Below are 18,799 nucleotides of genomic sequence, written 5' to 3'. Positions count from 1 at the left end.
TATTTGATCTAATATGGGAATCTTCAGGTAAAGCCATGATACCAGCAGAACCACTATCTGAGAAACTTGCGATGTGACTTGATTAGTGAACGAGCCTATTTTTACGAAAAGGTAGTGAACGAACCTATGTATTTTAAACACTGGCTTCATGTTTGTTACTGTTCCAGTATTGTACTGCAATTTGTTTTCTCAAATAAGTAGAGCCGCATTAGGAAGAATTGAGCATATGGTAAGGCATGAACAGCTTATGAACATGCAATTATAATAGTTGTTTAATTACTCTCCAGGTTGCCAGTGTTTAAAATGACATAGGTTAGTTCACTACCTTTTCAAAAAAATAGGTTCGTTCACTAATCAAGTCACTGTCGCAAGTTTCTCAGATAGTGGTTCACTAATCCAGTTGAGTTTATGACAAGCCTGCCAAGAGGCTTCCCTCATCATATTAAAGAGTAGCCCTTTTTGGTTGGTTGATCAGCAGTACTTTTGAGGTTTGCCAAAAAAAATTGTACTTTTGAGACGTTTTGAGGTAATATCTGATTGTTGTGTTTATGAAGTTTCTTGGATAAATGAATACACATCAGCTAAAAGACGGATATATTGTTCCATATAATCCAACAATTGGGCCCCATTATCCTTCAGAGAAGACACTTGAACCATGTGGGATATTTTTTATATTTAGTTATAGGGCATTTTTTTAAAATGGGTCACGTAGTCCCGCATAGAGGCGGAGGTCATAAGCACATATACGTAAAATCGATTTTCGACGGAATGAAGAGGGTTAGGGTTAGTGTCATGGAATAGTCACGGCAGATGTCCTACTGTGAGGACTTAGTTGTGGAGCCATCGCAACTAGGTTAGCTTAAAGGGATTAAACAGGACAAAGGACACATGAATTTATACTGGTTCGGCCCCTTGCGGTGAAGGTAAAGGCTTAATCCAGTTTGAGGTGGTATTGCTTATGTCTCAATTACCAGGGAGCGAATACGCTTGACCTAGCTTTCGATCTCTTGTTTCTTGCCCTGAACCGCCGCCGGGTCGTCCCTTTATATACACAGATTGACACCCAGCGGCTCACGAAGTCCCGGCCAGCTCATAGACAATGTGTCCGGCTCAGTGACTAACTATACTTGCCTTACAATATAAGTCATACACATATGGCGGTTTACCCTTATGGGCCTTAAGTCGCCCTTGGGCCTTGGGCCCTTGCTTCGTGAACCGCCATCTTCAATATCCTCATGGGCTTCATATTGATGAACCACCATAGCTATAACATGGCCCCTCCTGGGCGGGTCATACCTAATAGTCATATCCCCAACATTAGGCCCCAGATTGATTTGAACTTATTCACGTTAATCTTCAACACATAGAAAAAATCCTTCCTTCTTTATTTGTGCGAGATCTCGTAACCCGCCATGACGTCATCTCTACGATTGTGGTAACCCGCCACGATGTCATCTGTCATTTAATTTGACACAATATCCAACATATCTTAACAACTCCTTATCTTCATTGACCATTCCGAAAATCGAGGCATTTGAACCGCTGGATAACCATTCTTTAGCCTCCTCGTTTTTCGCGCCTACCTGTTCACCCTTCTCCTTATAAATAGGGTCACACAACCCTTCTTTCCACTACAAGAAATATGTCGACTAGTGACCTTTTGTCAGTGACCCTGGAGGTCATAGATCTATGACCATTTGAGACCAATTGGTCAAAAGCTGTTCGGGAGGCTCCAAACCCTAAACCATTGCGACCATTTTGGTCAGAAAGGTCGTAATTTCCTTACACCAAATGGTCACAAAGCAAACAGGGCTGGCCGCTGCCTTATTTCTAGTTGTTAACGACCAAAATAGATGGTCATAGCCTTGTAGATTGTGGTTGGTTGTGATGACTAGGCGCCACCTCATCAGTTTTGCCTATGTGTCATGTCCATGTGGCAGTTTTTGCCCTAGGTTGTGAAGCAACCTATATTTCTGTCATTCCAAAAATTCCCAAAAAATCTCATAAATTGTTTGGATCATATCTTCATCAAATATGTCAAAAACCTTCCTTGCCTAGTTCAAAAATAACTCAACAATATTCATTTTCCTATTCTGTTCAGAGCAGCACTTTGTGAAGGAAGTGTTATTTATATATTCTTGATTTCCCTAAAAATTTGTGAAGACGGTCTTCTTAGTAACTGATCATCCTCAGCCAGAACTCATGCCCATTAGCCATGTGCATTTCCCGTACCGCAAATCAAACACGTGGCTGCTTATTCATGTTTGAGCATCGATCGGTCTCCTCGTGAGAATCTTATGTTATAATTTTCTTCCTAGCATCTACCTGGGGAGTTTACAACCCACTAGACATGTCTAGGCCTCCCAGAATGCATGGCAACACCACGGTCACGCGGTGACCACGCGGCGGGCATGCGAGCTTATGCGCTCTAGAGTTGGGGCCCTCAGCCACCATCCAAACCTCGATGTCTCGCCATCAAACCATGTATTTCTGATTAAATAGATACTTATTTACCTAGAAATGATTTTTGGAAAATATAAATAGCAAACTATGAGGCACCTGCAGTTGAAATTTGACCCGCTTCCAACTGAATCAGCGGGAATTTGTCTTTTTCACCAGAGGTGGATCAAAACTTCTGACACCCAACCATTTTGTCAATTGTGCATTATATATGGCCTAGTATTTTATAAAATTGATTTGGTCCATTTTTGCAATAATTATTTGGTAGTTCCTTCACAAAAAACCTCCTCTTGGGCACTCGGAAAATGGAAAATGAATTTTCCGTGCAAAGAAAATGAAAACTTCCTTAGGCAACATTGTTTGGAATTCCAAGATGCACCCTTGTGCACAATATGAGATCATTTGAACAAACTATGCCATGAATGTGGCCATAAGATTGATCATTTGGCTTGAAAGCCATGAATCTTCACGCATGATAGCTCATTTCTGAGAACATTTTTTTAAATAATTACCGTATTATAAGTTTATTATTTTTCCTGGAAACTTGGTCACATATAATGACACAATGCGAAGGTTTTCCAATTTTTTGATTTTTTTTGAATTTTTTATGCCCGTTTCAAAATGCGGTCAAAACGGCGGGCTTGACCGTTCCTAGCTAGTTGTTGAATCTTGGAAAACTTTTGGTGTTTCTATGATAAAATAGATACTTATTTACCTAGAATGATTTTTGGAAAAAAAATAAAGAGCAAACTATGAGGCACCTGCAGTTCAAATTTGACCCGCTTCCAACTAAATCGACGAGAATTTGTCTTTTTCACCAGAGGTGGATCAAAACTTTTTTCACCCAACCATTTTATCAATTGTGCATTATATATGGCCTAGTATTTTATAAAAATTATTTGGTCCATTTTTGCAACAATTTTTTGGTAGTTCCTTCACAAAAAAACTCCTTTTGGGCACTCGGAAAATGAAAAATGAAATTTCCGTGCAAAGAAAATGAAAACTTCCTTAGGCAGCATTGTTTGGAATTCCAAGATGCACCCTTGTGCACAATATGAGATCATTTGAACAAACTATGCCATGAATGTGGCCATAAGATTGAGCATTTGGCTTGAAAGCCATGAATCTTTACGCATGATAACTCATTTCTGAGAACACTTTTTTTAAATAATTACCGTATTACAACTTTATTATTTTTCCTGGAAACTTGGTCACATATAATGACACAATGCGAAGGTTTTCCAATTTTTTGATTTTATTTGAATTTTTTATGCCCGTTTCAAAATGCGGTCAAAACGGCGGGCTTGACCGTTCCTAGCTAGTTGTTGAATCTTGGAAAACTTTTGGTGTTTCTATGATAAAATAGATACTTATTTACCTAGAAATGATTTTTGAAAAAAATAAATAGCAAACTATGAGGCAGTTGCAGTTCAAATTTGACCCGTTTCCAGCTGAATCGACGGGAATTTGTCTTTTTCACCAGAGGTGGATCAAAACTTTTGACACCCAATCATTTTGTCAATTGTGCATTAAACATGGCCTAGTATTTTATAAAAATGATTCGGTCCAATTTTGCAACAATTATTTGGTAGGTCCTTCACAAAAAAACCTCATTTGGGGCACTCGAAAAATGGAAAATGATTTTGCAGAGTATAAAAAATCCCTTTGTCGATACTGTTTACTATTCCAAGATGTAAACTTTTGCAGAGTATAAAGAACTCATTTTTAACAAATATAAAGAATATAAAGAGTATCATTTGAACAAATATTTGGTAGGTCTTTTACAAAAAAGAACTCATTTTGAGCACTAAAAAATGGAAAATGATTTTTTCGTGACCTATTTAAAAGGTCATAAAGTTTGTTGCATTCTGATTGGTCTATAAGCATATCACGCGGATCACGCATCAACCACCGTCGGATGCTTCCAAATCCAATGGCCCAAACCCACCCGAGCCGAAACCCTAGGTCTGTCCTCATGGACATTTTCCACCCACCCTCCCGCCTCCATTCTTTCTTACTTTCTCTCCCTCCCCCCTCAGATCCTCTCCCCTCTCCCCCGTGCAGCAAACCCTAGCCCCTCTCTCCCCCGCACACCACCTCCTCCCTTCCAGATCGTAGCCGCCACCTCCTCCTTTCTAGATCACCACCTCCACCTCCCCGCCGTCCATGGCCTCCCCCACGCCCTTCTCCCCCGCGAGCCCTCTCTCCCTCCCTCCCGCGACTCCTCTGCTCCACTCGATTCCGGCGAGTTGAGGCGGCTCTCGCCGGCGCGCAGTACACCCCGGGATCCCCTCATGCAGCTCTTCCCCCCTCCCGTCAGATCCGTCTCTCGCACCCTCTAGTGCAAGCCCGCAACCTCACCCATGGCTACAGTTTCGGCTGCCACTTTAACTTCGTTGGGATCTACCACATGCGACGACGGCGAGGCCAGAGGTGGCTGGACCTGGAGCTCATCTCCTCCATGGCGTCGGCTTCCAGATCCGCCTGGTGGTCCATCTTCCAAGGTCATGTGCTTCTTCTCTAGTTCTGGTTTCTAGTTCATGTTCCCCTGCTTGCGATCTGACTCTCGTTGTTGTTCATGTTGTTGTTGCAGCCATCTGGGAGGCTTCTTCCTGTTCCTGGGCCTCGCCGTCGCCGGCCAGAGCAGCCGCGGCGCCGGGGTTCATGGCGATGGTGATGACGTCCGCCAACGCGTCATCGCTGGCGACCAACAACAGTTCGGTAAGAAAACAAAAACTCCTTCCTCACTCGACGACTAATCCGCCAGCATCTTCACTGAGATGGGTCAGAACAGACTACTAGCAATTCTAGTACTAATCGATCTGTATCTTTACTCGTTGGGTCGTCGCTGCACGATGGAGTAGTATATAGACCGAGGAGAATTCTTCAAGCTGACCTACTCTGTTCCTCTATAAAATCCAAGTGGAGCAATATCATAAATTGGCCCAAAAATAATTAGCTAGACACCTTAGTAGTTCATAGGCCATTAGCTCCTGCTTGCTTTTTTTGCTGCACAATGCTCAGCCTGACTGACAATAATTGACCAACCAGGACCCCCTTTTCTTCAATGGCTAGCAGAAGCTTTCACTTCTAAGAATGACAGTAGTAGGAAGAATCATTGTAGTCAAGTGACCATAATATCTATTTTATTGTGCTGAACTTTGTTGTTACCTGGATGTTGCAGTCCTTGACTGTTCTCATGATGTTGTACAGGAGGCCCTTGTGGTCACCACTGGAGGGGCTGGAGCTTGGCCGCAGCTTGGGGATGACGGGGGCCTGGACGGTGGCTATTTCTGCAGCAGGATGATAGCTTAAATTTTGTAATTTTGCATATGAAGCTTCAGTATTTTAGCACATGAAGCTTCTGCTACTGTTATTCTTGTCATGAATCTTCCACCATTTTTCAGTAGCTTAAATTTGACTTGGTGTAGTAATCTTGGTGCTTAGTGCTGCTTGTATCTCATGCTAATTGTTGCATGAGTAGTTTCAGTAGTTTTATAACAGCAGCAGTAGCACAAATTTAATTGAATTCAATTAAAATTTCCAGAATCTCTTCTTGATCCGTAATGAGTGTAGAGTAAGTAATTAAAGATAGGCTTGCTGTTAGTAGTAGAGTAAGTAATTAAGTCATGTTGTTTACTGTAAGACTTGCTGTTTAGCAAGGCTTGAGTAATTTAGTGAACTGCATCTATAGTTTCAACTGAAATTTTTATCATGCTACTGTGACATCTACTGAAAATTTCAAACAAATGAAAGGAGTACTGTCGTTACAAATGGAGCCTACAAATTCTGTACATCTATTGTACTCATTTTTCAGTTATCTGTAGTTACAAAGCATTAATTGTAAGACTGTTAACACATGCTGATGCTCATTTTACTCATGCACATGCTCATGATCTTCTTAGTTAAGACTGTAACTACTCCATTTGATTGCATGATCTCTATTTGAATGCATGCTCATAAGATTGTAACAGGAGTTCAATATCACAGTGAACATGCTCATGATCTCTATTTGAATGCATGTTCTTCTGTTGCTGCAAGTTCTATGATATGTGAGTTCCTTCTGTTGCTGCAAGTAGTGACACAATATGCCGTGTGCAGCGGGCTCCGCATCCAAGTCCTGTTCGTCCTCCGCAGCAAGGAGCTGGGCCAAGGGAGCAAACAGCGCCACTGGTTCCTTCAAGGATGCGTGCTGCTGGTCGAGTCTTGTGGAGAAGCAAGGCGAATCGGCCATTGTCTCAATTGTTCCGCTGTGGTAAGAACAAAACACCACTCTCACTTGATGTTCATGTATTACTACAGCAAAACATTCTTACATGGTGATTGTTAGCGACACAACAATTATCTCGCATAATAGTGTCATTCTCTTCATAGTTAACAAATGCATCTTGTCCAACCGAGTAAACTGGACCCAACATGTACAATAAAGTGAACTAAATGTTGTCACATTCTGTACATGTTACTTTCTATTTGGTGTGTGGTAATGATATCTACGGAAATTCTACTTTGTAAAGAATAAATAATGTGTTATGGATCACAAGCTAATTTTTTTGACATGAATTTGTTATGCTCCTTATTTTGACTTGGTTTCACCCACGTTGCTTTTCAAAACATGAGATTGATGAGTGTTTCTTGTAGGCAACATTGATTTAGGATTGATTTAAGATTTTGTGAGTATGCCAAGGTTCTGCGAATATGCATTGGAAACATCTAGTGTTCTGCTATAATTGGTCTCTAAAACATCTAGTCATTAATTTGAAGTTGTTTGAATCTGTTGCTTTATCATACATTCGATCCATAAATCTGCATTTCTGTGAAATTTTGTTAAATATATATTTTCTAGATTGTCTATACATTAAACCTGGAGGTTTGAATATCTACTCCAGGAATGAAGATGGTACTCTAATGCCTTTGTGTTCACCCTTTTACAGGAGCTCTAGGCCTAGGAAATTTCAAGTTCGAAGCGGCGTGTAGCCCTAGCAGCAAAGATTTGTTCTGTTTGACTGTAATAAACTGTAAATATTATAGTATTGTAATAGTAGGCACATTTGGGTTGTAATAGACTATGCATAGATTGTAATAGACTATGTACATGAGCTCCATGCCTAAGAAATTCTACATTTTTTCTGTTCTGTTTAAAATATTGATTATTTGTGTGATTTGAAGACGTGTGAAATGGAAACCTGATTAGTGGGCCCATTTGTGAAAATAATCTAAACAATGCTCACATTTTTGACATGTGGGACCAATATAGGAGATTATGACAAGTGGGACCCATCTGACTTGTGGGACCAGATTGAAAAATATATACTGAAAAACTAAAAAGGCCATGGCCCAAAATATAAAAAGGCCAAAATTTTGGGCCAGGCCCATGTAGATAGAGAAAATTAATAGAGAAAATATGCAGTAAAAAGGCCGAATTGTTGGGCTAGGCCCATGTAGAAAACCGAATTGGACCGGGCTGAATCTTGTGCCACATCAGCTTGCCACGCTAGATGCCTACGTGGACTGGGGAGGCTGCTAGTGACCAAAACGCCACAGTAGGAATATTTTGGTCGTAAACATCCACGACCTTCTCACAGAGAAGGTCGCTATTATCAGTTTATGACCCTCAGCTTTTGACCTTCTGTTTTTGGTCACAAAAAGGTCGCAAATGAAAAACTATGACCTTTCAGTGACTAATAGTGGAGGTCACAAGATAGCATATTTCTTGTAGTATTCATTCTCCCACTTTCTCCTTCTCGTCTCCTACCTTTCTCCACGACACATCTGTACGCCTGAACGATGCCGCCGCCGCGAAGCTCACCGTCTTCCTCGTCCTTGGCCGCTGCATCAACCTGAACGGGACCAAAGAAACTGCAACGCCTCTTCACTGCTCCTAGGATCCAGTAAGCACCTTATCCTCTCCACCGTAGATCTCCATTAGGGTTTCTCCAGTTCTTCGAGTTCTTGGTCGTTCTTCACTGTATTTTTTTCTTCTTCAACCCCAGTAGTTCTGATTTGAATATAGTATAAAACTCATGCGGTAGCAGTTTAGCCTTTGCTTTTAATATCAGCACACTTTTTCCTTCATAGAAGATCTCATCAGAGCACACGAACTCTTCTTCTGCCGCTTTAGGTTTAGAATTTACTGCATTTTCTGAACTGCCACAGATCCAAAATTATAGCTTCAATCTGTTAAATCTGTTTGTCCATAACTTCGCGAAATTTTTCCTTGTTGTCATGGCGGCTTACATCACTAGTCATCCTTCTTGATAGATCCCACTGTGTATTGTCATGGCGGCTTACATCACTAGTCATAGCCAGTCATATGTTAGGCCCCTTTTAAGCCGCCATTCTGAATATACACTGTAGGGTTTACCTCCGGCTTAATGAATCAACTTAAACCGGCAAAATTGCTCTTTCGTTTAGGCTTCTTTCTTCACAATGCCTCCGAAGACAGCCACTTCATGTAATTGGGTTCCCTCCATTGTCACTGAGGACACGCTTAAGGACTTTGAGAAAACCGGCTATTTACCAGAGAAAACTGTCATGCATTATCGCGCCCCCGATACAGAAGAAGAAAAACCTCAGCCAAAGGATGATGAGGTCATTGTTTTTACTAACCATATGAATCGGGGCTTCTCACCGCCTGGTTCTAAATTTTTCCGAGATGTTATGCACTTTTTTGAGCTTCACTCTCAAGACATCAGACCCAATTCTGTGTCAAACATCTGCAACTTTCAAGTTTTCTGCGAGGTGTACCTTCAAGAGGAGCCCGGTGTTGAACTTTTTAGGGAATACTTTTATTTGAACCACCAAAACGAGTTTTCGAACAGACCCAGCTTGGAACTTGGCAGGATCTCAATTCAATGAAGAAGAGAAGCTATCTTCCCCTATGCTCGCTTGCCGAGTCATCCCAAAGATTGGAACCAGACATGGTTTCATTGCAAAGACACCTCTCCGGCTGACGAGAACCCACTGCCAGGCTATCGTGCCCAACGTCTTGACTCAAAACATCACCTTCCCGATAAGCTTGCCACCGCTGAACGTAAAAAGCTGGCCCCCACCATTGCAAAGGTCAAGGCTCTGCTGGGAAACGGTTTAACTAGCATTGACTTGGTTTGATGTTGGGTTGCATGGCAGATCATACCCTTGATTCGCCGAACCGGCTTAATGTGTACTTACATGGGTGGTAAAAAGGATCCACTGCGCCACAGCTCCGTGCGTCTAACTGATGACGCCATCAATGAAATGACAAAGTCCCTTCTGAATGAAGATCCGGCAGACTGCAGCAAAGTGGGTCTAAACCCTATATGTACACTTAACCCGCCACCAGATGTGAGTCTTTAAATTACTTACTTTTTCCTTCAGCACTCCAATGTTCTACTAACTCAACTTTGATTACTTTCACAGGCTAAAGATGATTTTTGGAAGAAGAAATACGACGTCTCCAACGTATATATAATTTATGAAGTATTCATGCTATTATATTATTTGTTTTGGTTATTTATGGGCTTTACTAAGCACTTTTATATTATTTCTGGGACTAACCTATTAACCGGAGGCCCAACTCATATTGTTGTTTTCTTGTCTATTTCAGTGTTTCGAAGAAAAGGAATATCAAACGGAGTCCAAATGGAATGAAACCTTCGAGAAAGTTATTTTTGGAACGGAAGCAATCCAGGGGACTTGGAGTGCATGTAAGGGAAGCTTTGAGGTGGCCACGAGGCAAGGAGGCGCGCCCACCTCCACTGGGCGCGCCCCCCACCCTCGTGGGCCCCTCGTGGCTCCCCTGACCGACTTCTTTCGCCTATATATCTCCATATACCCTAAAACATCTAGGAGCACAATAGATCGGAAGTTCCGCCGCCGCAAGCCTCTGTAGCCACCAAAAACCAATTGGGACCTTGTTCCAGCACCCTGCCGGAGGGGGAATCCCTCACCGGTGGCCATCTTCATCATCCCGACGCTCTCCATGACGAGGAGGGAGTAGTTCACCTTCGAGGCTGAGGGTATGTACAAGTAGCTATGTGTTTGATCTCTCTCTCTCTCTCTCTCTCTCTCTCTCTCTCTCGTGTTCTTAAGGTGATACGATCTTGATGTATCGCGAGCTTTGCTATTATAGTTGGATCTTATGATGTTTCTCCCCCTCTACTCTCTTGTAATGGATTGAGTTTTCCCTTTGAAGTTATCTTATCAGATTGAGTCTTTAAGGATTTGAGAACACTTGATGTATGTCTTGTCATGCTTATCTATGGTGACAATGGGATATCCACGTGATCTACTTGATGTATGTTTTGGTGATCAACTTGCGGGTTCCGTGACCTTGGGAATCTATGCATAGGGGTTGGCACACGTTTTCGTCTTGACTCTCCGGTAGAAACTTTGGGGCACTCTTTAAAGTTCTTTGTGTTGGTTGGATAGATGAATCTGAGATTGTGTGATGCATATCGTATAATCATGCCCACGGATACTTGAGGTGACAATGGAGTATCTAGGTGACATTAGAGTTTTGGTTGATTTGTGTCTTAAGGTGTTATTCTAGTACGAACTCTATGATAGATTGAATGGAAAGAATAGCTTCGTGTTATTTTACTACAGACTCTTGAATAGATTGAGCAGAAAGGATAACTTTGAGGTGGTTTTGTACCCTACGATAATCTCTTCGCTTGTTCTTCGCTATTAGTGACTTTGGAGTGACTCTTTGTTGCATGTTGAGGGATAGTTATATGATCCAATTATGTTATTATTGTTGAGAGAACTTGCACTAGTGAAAGTATGAACCCTAGGCCTTGTTTCCTAGCATTGCAATACCGTTTGTGCTCACTTTTATCATTAGTTACCTTGTTGTGTTTATATTTTTCAGATTACAAATACCTATATCTACCATCCATATTGCACTTGTATCACCATCTCTTCGCCGAACTAATGCACCTATACAATTTACCATTGTATTGGGTGTGTTGGGGACACAAGAGACTCTTTGTTATTTGGTTGCAGGGTTGTTTGAGAGAGACCATCTTCATCCTACGCCTTCCACGGATTGATAAACCTTAGGTCATCCACTTGAGGGAAATTTGCTACTGTCCTACAAACCTCTGTACTTGGAGGCCCAACAACGTCTATAAAAAGAAAGTTGTGTAGTAGACATCAAACTCTTTTCTGGCGCCGTTGCCGGGGAGGTGAGTGCTTGAAGGTATATCTTTAGATCTTGCAATCGAATCTTTTTGTTTCTTGTTTTATCACTAGTTTAGTTTATAAAAGAAAATTATAAAAAAATGGAATTAAGTTTGTCTCATACACTTCATCTTTTTAATATTTTTCGTGAGAATGATGGGAAGGAATATTATGCTCAAGTGCTAGAAGAAGATGTCACGACCCGGATTTCGTAGAATCCAAGTCTCTGTGTTTACTATGCTATCCCTAGATCATAGCTAGCACACACAGTAACAAGAATGAATATCATTAAAACATACATCATTTTACTACAACGGTACATCCAGAATTAAACAAATACATACCATTGACATTGCTCAATGCTGGCACATAATACAGCGGAATAATATGTAGTTGCTAAGTTAGGACTCCATCAACGCCACTGGGCTCGTTGAGTGTAGACCATAACCCTATCATCCTTTAATCTGTCAAGATCTGCACATGACACGTGCAGGTGAGTACGTGGAATGTACTCGCAAGTTGCAAAGGAAAGTTTAACAGAATATATATGCAGGATAGTATTAGTGGAGGTTTCCTTTGCATAAAGCCAATTTTCTCCTATACTAATTTTTGTTAACTACTTTTGAAACAGAAATAGTTTTTTTAGTATAAAAGGTAGGAGTGCGACACATGGATATACGCACCAGTGCTCATTCTCCAAATTTTGGTAAAACATAAATATGGTTGAAGTGAAACACATTCACTGTGCTCATTCCTCAACTTTCCCTTCCCTTAAAACAAACTTTTAGAAAAGAGAGGGGAGATTCTTCTTCAGTCCAAGTCTTCAGTTGCTCAAATTTGCCCGTAACCAAGGGCACGACTAATCGATTAGGTTTAACCCTCTGCAGAGGTCATACACGTTCCCCACATGACACAACCAACCCCGTTTATCGTGACACACTTGGGTGTACGACTAGAAGGAGATTGTGATGAAGCCTTTCCGTAACAGCCCCCTATACCACCAAGCCGCCCGCAACTTCGGCACGAAGGCCTCTCTCCGATGGCGGTCCTGGGGTAGGGTTTCCCATTAGTACTAAGCTAAGCCAGAGCCCATAGTAGCATGTGGCTGTACTAGAAGCTACATCAAACTGTACTTGGAAGATCTCAGTCCCCTGGACAGCGGTCCCCACCAAAAACCTATGTGCAAGACCCCAGTCGAGCGCATTCACTGCAAGACCCCAATGGGCGCAATCACTTGTAGACGCTCCCATCAATACCATTCCGCCCAGGGAGTAGATGTAAAATAATATATAAATAATCTTTCTTTTCAAAATAGTTTCACAAACGTTGCTCCAAAAGGAGAGCAAGTTTAAAGGTTTAAAATAAGTTTTGTTTTCATCCCACCCATTTTGTGCAAGCGTGGCCAAGCATGGTGGTCGGTCTTGAACCTATGGCTCTAGCTATAAATAATACTTTGTAAAACCTTTATAAAACATGCATAGCATTAAAATTTAAAGAGATATGCATAGTATGGAAATATAGGTCGAAGCATTATCAATTTGCAACTTGCCTTCGGTTTCGCAGTCAGAGGGTTCTACCTCCTCGTAGAATTCACCTTCACACTCGTCGCAATCTAACGCAATAAATAACTCAAGTAAGACACTCAGCATATCCACATTCACATAACAATGATTCAAGCAAGCATTCAACACACAATGAAAATCCAAGTGAAGATCCAAATAACAACACAAATTATTCGATTGCCACTATCATAATTTCTAGGGCATGGTTAGGGTTAATATAGGATGAGCTGTGGTATTGGAAGAAAATATGACATAGTCATATTCTAGGATTGGTTAATATTGATACTAAGTGAGGATTTGGTTTGAAGGGTTGTGTGACCGAGTTCTACGACAACAAAGTCTATAATGGGTTCGATCGAAATATTTTGACTTGTGTTAAATGGAAATGGGTATGGCATAAGTTTAAGATAAAAGAATTAAATTCTTAATCTTGCAACTCTAGATTTTTGTCGTGGTTCAAACAACCAGAGAGGTTTTCTAGGGATCAATCTAAGAGATTTATCCTAGGATTAAATTTTTATGTCAACGAAGTTTTTAAATGATGACCAAAGAAGGTCACATTAAGGTGTTAATATAAAACAACATCTAAACTATGTTGGAAAACTAATCCATCAGTTCCATCAGAAAGGTTAGGTCCCAAGGTCCAACTACCATATATAAAACACTTTTATATGATTTACAGAATAAAAGATATAGCAAAATTACTCAAATTCATATTTAAATCAAAACTAAATTTTAATTTGCGCAAAAGTGAGATTTCTAATTTTTATAATAAACTAGAGGTTCGCAACTATCCAGGGGTATCTTATTTGTTAAAATCGGACATACGGTTTAGGAGAAATGAATTTCCGAAGTTTGGATAGTTTTCTAGAAAAAAGAATTGCGGGATTTAGAGAGAGCTCATCGGAATTGGTCGCCGGAGTTAGGGAAGAAGGTCGCCGGAGTTGTGTAAGAAGCTTCCGGTCGTCAAGTAGAAGGTGGATGGCGAAGATATCGACGAGGGAAGTCCGTTGGGCAATGTCCCCGGCTCGGCCTTGTCCCGTAGCGGTGTGGAGCGGCTGCTGGAGTTTACGAACTCCGACGAGCAATTGCTCTCAGAGGAGGGCGAGGAAGAGAGGGGTTTTATCGAGAGGCGGTGAGGACTGCGAGATGCACCTATGAGTACTACTAGTGCAAATGCCCGTGCGTTGCACCGGGCAACAAAAGAGGCACAACCTACTTAAGATCTAGCTCGAGAGATTTTCACACTGCAACTATGCCAATATGATGTTAATATGCCGGCAATTTATTGTGCCTCTGTTGTGATCCTCTTTCCAACCAACATAAATGAGCATTGTAGAACACTGATTTTGATGGATAAAGGGGATGCAGCAACCAGATAAAGAAATCATATACCCCCTCCATCCGGAAATAAGTGACATTGTTTTAGATTTTGAATTAAAACAGCTTCACTTATTTCCGCAAGGAGGGAGTAATAGTTAATGTTCTGTACATTATTGCACTTTGAATCCAACCAAACAGAGGTGCATTATGGTATTTAAAGTTAATTTCATCCTTATACTAATAAATTAGAGTCTGCAATCTTATGTACTGAAAGGAGAATCAAAAGAGGAGAACAACATATTTCCAGAGCTCTTAGATCCTTGATGACAAATTCTTATTGTTTCTGATAAACTTGTGTTCACCAATTTTAGCCCAACACTCTGAACTATCTCATCATACAGTTTTGATAAACAATACAAAGAATTGTTTTCGCTTTTGAATATGCTTGGAGATGAAAACTGCTTGTTGCTATTTATAAAGAATGGAAGTTGGTTATGTACTGATAAAGTGGTAGCGCGTGATACCTCCACCACAAGAATTTTTGCCTTCAATACATCCACATAATGTAATCCGACATTGTATCCCCTAAATCTGAAGGATTGTCACTGTATTAGTAATCTGCAAGAGCACAGATCGCCACATTCATCTATTGGAGGGTTATCCAACAAAAAATCCTGTTATCACAACAGAACACAAGGTACAGAATACAGTAGCGCACCCATTTATTAAAAGAAAACCATGCCAAACTTTAATAACCTGTATATATGTGGCCATTTTTTTTAGAGCGACTTCGATGAAAATCAGGGGCTCCACTGGTCTTAATGAAGACAATAACATCACTCAGACCAAGTTACTAACAGACCTAAAACTATCATCTAGAAAGCTGTGATTTACTCTGTTTAACAAACAAAAAAATGTGTTTATTTTGTCCCTAAGAAAATTTCAAACATGTGTACAAAAATAGTACCCAGGTTGTGCAAGCTAAATATCTACATTTTCTAAGTTTCAGTTGTAGCATCAGGAGTAATAGTCCCACTGTGCAAAATTCACAAGCAGAAACAAGATGTTCTAACTAACCTGGAATCGCCAGATGGAAGTAGCCGAAACAATGTGGCAAACACCTAGCCTTCTCTCCAGTCTATCAGATTTCTGATTGTATACACAGCCTGAAAACTAAGAAAAAGAAATCATCAATTAAACCACAAGATAGCATATTGAATGATCTAATGGCGAGTCAGACACAAACTTCATAAGCTACAATCTTCTCTAGCAAAGAGGCATGATCGTCCCAGGTTATCTGATGGTTCTGTAGAGCCGCTGGGCTGAGCCACGTCACCCATCAGATGCAGGCAGAACCGTAGCATTCTCCTACCTGTACTCCATATTTGTAAGTGCTAATTACACAGGAAAACCAACAAAAGGACATCTTGGTTAAACCTCCTTATGCCATCTTTCTTTTGACATTCTACGAGCACTAACAAACTGAAATCCTCCAGTTTTCCACGGAAAAAGAACTTTCGCTGAACCAAGTATGAACAACAGCAGAGTGTGATGGGAACCACCCACTGCCCAACTCCTTCAGACCCACTTGATAAGAACTGTGTCTGCAAGAAACAAGACCATAAGATTTCAGAAAGCCATAGGCCAGAACAAAAATTGATAACAATGATAAAACAGGTAAAGTTGAAAAGGATTTTGTGCGTGTCCACTTTCCAATAGTGCATGGATAGGTCTGTAACATAGATAAATAGCCCCAATACTTCACCATGCAGGCATGCCTAGACAGTTAGATTAGATAGAAATAGACTGCCTCAGCTGGGCACCAACCAACATACCTAGCTTCATGCACACATTAATTCACATGCTCACTCCTCACCATGACATGAATCTGGAACCTTTTTGGTTGCTCTTGTGAACTGAACCTAAGGAAGCAAACACATCAAGGTATACGAAAACCTATAACTGTACAATCAAGCAGTTTCAGGGGCTTCTATCTACTGGCCAATTCAGAAACAATCAACTAGAAAGCAATCAGAAGTGGCACCAATTCAGAAGCAATAAACTGAAACAAACATGGATAGGTCTGATTATAGGTAAAGTTGAAAAGGATTTTGTGCGTGTCCACTTTCCAATAGTGCATGGATAGGTCTGTAACATAGATAAATAGCCCCAATACTTCGCCATGCAGGCATGCCTAGACAGTTAGATTAGATAGAAATAGACTGCCTCAGCTGGGCACCAACCAACATACCTAGCTTCATGCACACATTAATTCACATGCTCACTCCTCACCATGAGATGAATCTGGAACCTTTTTGGTTGCTCTTGTGAACTGAACCTAAGGAAGCAAACACATCAAGGTATACGAAAACCTATAACTGTACAATCAAGCAGTTTCAGGGGCTTCTATCTACTGGCCAATTCAGAAACAATCAACTAAAAAGCAATCAGAAGTGGCACCAATTCAGAAGCAATAAACTGAAACAAACATGGACAGGTCTGATTATAGGTAAAGTTGAAAAGGATTTTGTGCGTGTCCACTTTCCAATAGTGCATGGATAGGTCTGTAACATAGATAAATAGCCCCAATACTTCGCCATGCAGGCATGCCTAGACAGTTAGATTAGATAGAAATAGACTGCCTCAGCTGGGCACCAACCAACATACCTAGCTTCATGCACACATTAATTCACATGCTCACTCCTCACCATGAGATGAATCTGGAACCTTTTTGGTTGCTCTTGTGAACTGAACCTAAGGAAGCAAACACATCAAGGTATACGAAAACCTATAACTGTACAATCAAGCAGTTTCAGGGGCTTCTATCTACTGGCCAATTCAGAAACAATCAACTAAAAAGCAATCAGAAGTGGCACCAATTCAGAAGCAATAAACTGAAACAAACATGGCTTCTATCGACTGATTAGCTTTCAAGGGGACACATACCTCTGGTGTAGCCGCCGCAGGAAACATTGGACGGCTCGAGAGATGTTCTTCTTCCGCCGGCGAACTCGGTGATCTATAAAATAAAAGTGACTGCAATGCTGAATGTTCAAAGTAAGAAGAAATTTAGCATCATATGCAACAGACTCGTAAGCAATTCTCAGTTTGCCTAATGGCCCCTAATAAGCCATGTTGCTTCCTTTTTTCCATCGAATTTTATGTGAGCAATGTGGTTCGGCATTTCATCAAACATGTGGAAGGCAGAGATGATATGCAGTAATCTAGAGGAAAATAGAGCACTTACATCTCATCATGGCTTAGTAGGAAGAGAACACGACTGATCATGGAGCCTTCGACGTCGAGGGAAGCGACAAACTGGACACACACTCAAAACGCGAATCTGAGGAAGCACGGCGCCCCGGCCCATGCCGTCGAAGATGCCTCGCGCCGTCTCCCCCAATCCGTCGGGAAGCCTCCTGCACACAGCCGCCTCGCCCTCCTACGCATCATCTCCGCCCTCCTCCCGTCGCTCGCCGGCGAGACCACCACGACGTTGGTCGCTCCCCTCCAGCTGACCTCCTCTCCTCCGGCGCGCGCTCGAGCCGGCCGGCCGGCGCGGGCACGGAGCGCGGCGGCCTGGGCCTCGGCGTGGGCGAACCGCGCACGAAGGACTTGGACGGTGCGGGGGAGGAGGGCGCGGCAGAGAGGGGGCAGGCCACGGTGCCGGGAGGACGGCACGGCGGAGGAGGCAGGGAGGCGCGGTCGCTTGATTCAAGGCTGGGGTATTTTCTCGCGAAATACGAAACGTTTTTTTCCACTTTTTTACTGTACTGCGGGTTAATTACTTAATACCATAGGATTTTTTCTGAAATACATCGCGACGGTGAATCCGGAAAGTCAATCCATGCTTTATTATTAGGGAGAGATTTATAGGAGAGGGGGATGTCAGAATTCGAGCAGATGGTGGTTCTTAATGGTGGCTGTTCCATTGCCTTGTAATGACCACTATGGGAGTCTCCTAGGCGCACTGAGGGATGGGAGGGGTCTAGGGAGGCGAGGGGGTTCCGTTCCGAGGAGTTTCAGGGCGAGGGAGAGGAGGGGAGGGGGTGGGTAGGAGGTGGGGGTGGTACGTGGCCATGAATGCCCCTCTGTACTGTACTGGCACGAGGAGGAAGACAGCCCTTAGCTCGTGGGCTGTTCGGCCAGGTGGGCTAATTGGGCCATGGTTGTAGGTTTCTTTTTAAATACCCTTGTTGCGCAGACAAAATTTTAAATAGACAAAACAAATGTTCACATACACGTAGTTATAATTTGGTGCCCACAAAAATATAGTTTCAGATTCTATTAAAGTT

At 41.8% G+C, this 18,799-nt stretch overlaps 1 long non-coding RNA gene across 5 annotated transcripts; it reads right to left on the bottom strand.

Annotated features, from left to right (window-relative positions):
* Positions 1-13,163: 13,163 nt before the first annotated feature.
* LOC119362371 lies at positions 13,164-18,232 on the bottom strand. 5 transcript variants are annotated; one of them, XR_005173373.1, is made up of 7 exons: positions 17,752-18,232; positions 17,451-17,523; positions 17,172-17,258; positions 15,751-16,108; positions 15,582-15,677; positions 15,029-15,095; positions 13,164-13,231 (listed from the first exon to the last, which is right to left on the bottom strand). It is a non-coding gene; the product is annotated as an uncharacterized LOC119362371 (long non-coding RNA). The 5 variants fall into 5 exon arrangements; XR_005173372.1 differs by having other exon boundaries at positions 15,029-15,122; positions 15,582-16,108; XR_005173369.1 differs by having other exon boundaries at positions 15,582-16,108.
* Positions 18,233-18,799: the final 567 nt, after the last annotated feature.

This window comes from Triticum dicoccoides, chromosome 2B (genome assembly GCF_002162155.2).
Source record: "Triticum dicoccoides isolate Atlit2015 ecotype Zavitan chromosome 2B, WEW_v2.0, whole genome shotgun sequence".
In the NCBI taxonomy this organism is placed as follows: Eukaryota; Viridiplantae; Streptophyta; class Magnoliopsida; order Poales; family Poaceae; genus Triticum; species Triticum dicoccoides.
The sequence above is the reverse complement of the archived record's forward strand: the minus strand, read 5'-3'. Positions and strand labels throughout refer to the sequence as shown.